The sequence below is a fragment of the Camelus bactrianus genome, chromosome 1, assembly GCF_048773025.1.
Source record: "Camelus bactrianus isolate YW-2024 breed Bactrian camel chromosome 1, ASM4877302v1, whole genome shotgun sequence".
Taxonomy (NCBI): domain Eukaryota; kingdom Metazoa; phylum Chordata; class Mammalia; order Artiodactyla; family Camelidae; genus Camelus; species Camelus bactrianus.
Genome location: NC_133539.1, coordinates 116,792,811 through 116,797,762, shown reverse-complemented (window position 1 = coordinate 116,797,762; position 4,952 = coordinate 116,792,811).

The following is a 4,952-nucleotide window of genomic DNA, read 5'->3' as shown; positions in this document are numbered from 1 at the left end:
GTTCTAAAGCCTCACACTGGAAATCATAATTTAACTGCAAAAAAATGCTTGAAAACTAGGGAAGGAGAGTTTATGTCTCCCCATCCCAGGATTCATCTCATAATTGCTTTCCAGTACTTTTTCCTTAGAAGGCTAGATTTTATTTTAGAGGTTATTAAAATAAATGTCCAGTGAGCACAACCACTTTCTCTAGTGAGAAGCTAGCTCAAGGAGCTCCGCCCTAAGGCATCTGCCTCACCTGTCTTTATTTTATGCTTCCGTTGAGACGCTGTCTCTAAAAGCAGGTGGCTGTGCTGTGAAGGATGGCAGCCACTGACCACACGCTGGGCTAAGCCTGTTCTGATACCGCCTGGTCCAGCCTCGGTGCTGCGAGACTGGGCCCTCACTGGGGACACTTTCAATCCACCTGTGGGCTTCAGGGTGCCGGCACTTTACAGAAGCTGTGTAGGCTGGGTAGGAAGGAATAGGAAGGAATATGGCAAAACGGTACTGGATGTTGGAGTAGCAATAGATGGTCCCAAACTTTCCTTTCTTAGATGAGAAGGTATCACTGAGCAAGAGACACTTCATGAAACAGGGGCCAGCCATGCTGCTGAGGGGAGGGTGTCAGGCAAGACAGAAAATGCAAAGGCTGGTGCAGAAAAGAGCTTCCTGAGTTAGGCTGGAGTATACCACCCACCTGGGAGAAGGGCCCGAGAGGTGGGCCTGGCCAATCAGGTTATGGGGTTGAGATTTTTTTTTTTTTAATTGAAGTACCGTCAGTTACAATGTGTCAATTTCTGGTGTACAGCACAATGGCCCAGTCATGCAGATACAAGGTTATTACAAGATATTGAACATAGTTTCCTGTGCTATACGAAGAAACTTTTAAAAAAATCTATTTTTATATGTAATGGCTAACATTTGCAGATCTCAAACTCCCAAATTTATCCCTTCCCATCCCCTTACCCTGGTAACCCTAAGATTGTTTACTATGTCTACGAGTCTGTTTGTATTTTGTAGATGAGTTCATAGTGTCCTTTTTTTTTTTTTGTCCTTTTTTCTTCTCTTAGATTCCACGTATGAGTGATATCATATATTTTTCTTTCTCTTTCTGGCTTACTTCACTTAGAATGATGATTTCCAGGTCCATCCATGTTGCTGCAAATGGCATTATTTTATTCTTTTTTATGGCTGAATAGTAATCCATTGTATAAATATATCATGGAGATTATACTTTAAATGTTATGAGATGCCATTGAAGGGTTTTGAGCAGCGGGTTGTGGGATGAGGTTTGCATTTACAGTTTTAAAAGTCTGTATCATGGAGAGGGGATGGTGGCAGAGTGAGGGTGGAGCCCAGTTCGGAAGCTGTGGTTGGCAGCCTGGGCAAGAGGTGATGGCCATGGAGACAGATGTGAGCAGACTGAAGATGGAATTTACAGGTAGAAATGACTACTAGTATTTATTGAGAACTTTTTTTGAGGGAGGAATTGGGAATATAAAAATGAGAAAAGTAAGTCTGACTCTCAAGGGAGCCCAGTGAAAGGCAAGCACATTTAGGAGTTGGCTGTGTATCTTTCTACCTCTTTCTCTTGCTTTTGCTTCTTCTTTAAAATTGAAGTTTAGTTGATTTACAATGATGTGTTAGTTTCTGATGTACAGCATAGTGATTCTTTTTCAGTATAGGTTATTACAAGCTATTGAATATAGTTCCCTGTGCTATAAACTAGGACCTTGTTGTTCATTTATTTTATGTATAGTAGTGTGTATCTGCAAATCCCAAACTCCCAGTTTATCCCTTGCATGCTTTTGCATTTTATATGCACTGATTGAACATATACAAAATTGTGCTTATACGTCAGTGTGTGTTTGCTTTTAACACAGACAGTATTATACTGTATAGGGTTCATTCAACAGTATTTCCTGGAGACCTGCCTATGCTCTTACATTTGTGTAAAGGCCATTCTTTGTAGCAGCCTCATACTATTCTATAGCATTAATATGCCAGAAGTAACCTTGGTGGGGCAATGGGGAGCACACCTGCTCCCTCAGTCTCTACTCACCAAGACCTTTCTAATTGTGGTTTTCTTATTTCAGCAAGTGGTGTCAACCTGAATAAAGAACTAAAGTGAGGCAAGCTGGAACTACCAGAAATTGAGTTTATTCGGGAATAGCCTAGGAATTGCCATCTGGGGAAATGCGGACCACAGCAAGCTACAGGTAGGCGTGTTGAGGGTGTGTGTGGGCTGTATTCAGGGGCAGGGAGTGCAGACAAGGGGGGGGGGATCTGGCTGGAATCCAAGCAGTGAGTTCATTGGCTTGAGGATGGGGAGAGACTCCTGTCGGTTGTTCATGGGGCAGGAGGGAAGTCAGGGTCTTCTGTAAACCAGCCTTTACGACTAATTGGTCTCTCAGCTCTTCAGTTCCAAGTTCCGTTCTTCTCAGGGAATTTGCATGAGATTCTCTATTTCATATCCTCTGGTTCCATTTTTGATCACAGTTGTGAATACTCTGTCAGTGAAAACACTGCTTTTTATTTTCTTGATGTTCGCTTTGTAAAAGGACTGCGCACGAGAGCTTACTAAATGCTCACAGCAGTCTGATTGTGCAGAGGCAGCCAGCCTCCTGAATCCTTTGCCCTTGAAATGTCCCTGCCTGGTGCTCAGAACACACTTTGAATAGGCCTTGAAATGGTGGGCCTTCAGCCTAAGGCAGTATGTCATCTGGGTTCTCTGAGCAGGGAAATAATGAAAAATCATGCTCAGTTTATGTCACAAGCCATTCGCCATTCAGACAGTGATGGCTTTCAGGGCAGACTGAAATGAGGTTGTTTTCTTCTGCCTCAAAACATCCTGGAAATAGTCTGCCTCCTGAAATCCAGGGACAGCTTGGGAGACAGAGGTGATGGGTAGGTTAATATTGAAGCTGGGTTTCCCTCTGCCCCCATCATTTTATGCTCTGTTTTTGTTGTTGTTTGTTTGTTAGTTTTTAATGGAGGTACTGGGGATTGAACCCAAGACCTCATGCATCGTCTACCACTGAGCTATACCTTCCCTCCCCTATTTTATGATGAAAATTTCAAACATACAGAAAAATTTACAAACTGCACAGTAAACACTTCTATACCTGCTACCTAGATTCAATTATTAACATTTCACTCGAGTTGCTTTATAGTATATCTGTTCATCTGCCAATTTGCCTGTTCACAGCTGCATCAATTCATCTTTTTTTTTCTTTTTCTGCTCCAGGCACATTGCATATATCAGGACACGGCACCCTTAACCTTTCAGCATGAGCACCATCGACTAGATGTTACTATTTATATATTTTTTAATATATGAGGAAACTGACATCCAGTGAAATACACAAACCTCAAGGAGAGGATGAGTTTGACAAATGCCTGCACGTGGAACCCAAACCCCTATCTATATCTGCTGACATCATGTTGGACTTTGCTCATGGGATCTCAGCTGTTAAGACTCCCATTCTGCTTTAGTGAGAATTGCAAAAAAGAAAGAAAAAAAAAATTGGTAAACCCCTCGGTAGAGCCAGAGGGACTAAGGGTGATAAAGTGAAGCACATCAAGATAAGAAAGGAAGCCCCAAGTAACTGCCCGAAGGAAACTGAGAGTCTGTGATGGCGAACCTTGAAACTGGACTCAAGCTGGGAGAGGCTATTTCCTTGTATGCTAACGTCACTGTTGGGATCTACAAACTTAAACAAAAAAGTTCACTTTTACATACCATTCTGCATTAAAAGTCAAAAGAGGGGGGTGGGTGTAGCTCAGTAGTGGAGTGCATGCTTAGCATGCACAAGTTTCTGGGTTCAATCCCCAGTACCTCCATTAAAAAATAATGTAGATTTTAAAAAGTCAAAAGAACATAAGAGAATCTAGAAAAGGGATAGAGAAAATTAACCGGAACAAAATGGGACGGGAAGGGGAATGTTTTCAGAGAAAAGCACATTCCTGAGGGCATTTCTAGCCGGAGTTGAGGGTGAGCTAGACAGCATGCAAAAAATTTGATAATACGCACATTATGATCCATATTATGTAAAAATTATGACCCATATGACAAAAGCAGGGCACTTGTGAAGGGTCCTGAGATAGAGCGCTGGGCTGTAAAACCTGCTTTAGACAGGCAGATCAAAGGTGCACAACTTTCAAATGATAAACAGAGACGTGCCTTCTAAACACCCCCCTCCTCGTCATCAACAATGAAAAAGACAGTTTTCAACAGTTTCAACAAAGTTGAAAACGCTGAGTTGAGTTTTTTGTTTTGTTTTTAAGTTTGAGGCCAAAATCAACACATTCTTTTGGACGCGGCTTAATTTTTTTCATGGTTAATATGCATGCTGGTGATATCAATTTTGAAAACTATGGAACGTTATAGGAAAGAAAGAAGCAAGGTTGTAATTCCACCCTGCAGAGATGAGCCCGATGGACAAACTTTTACCACTGCGCGTAGTTTTCATTCTGACAGGGGTTTTCGGACAACCGTTCTTTTACCAGCCAGCACTTTCAAACAAATGACAAAAAATATTGATCAACAGTCTTTCCCTTTCTCTGGCAGATGGGATTCAGAAATTGCTTAGAGGGAGAAAGCGTTCTTAATTAAAAGAAAGACGTTGGACCGAAAAGTATCTAAAAAGAGAAACAGAAAACATCACGCCTTTATTTCGGCGAATTAGCAACAAAGAAAAGGATTAGCATGGACGGGTACTTTTCAAAAATATTTTTTTTTCCTCTGGCTCCCGCTAGGGTGGAGGAAGTTGTCTTGGTTCCAAGAGACGGTGGAATAGAGGGGGGAACCAATGATGGGAGCCTCGCCCCGCGCCCCGCGCCCCCACCCTCGGCGGGGTCGGCGTTGGGTGGGGGCTGCGGAGACGGAGGCGGCCAGCAGGTGCCTGGGCTCCGGCCCCTACCCCCACCCCTCCCCCTCCCTGTCCCCCTCCTCCCGGGCTTGGCCTCGC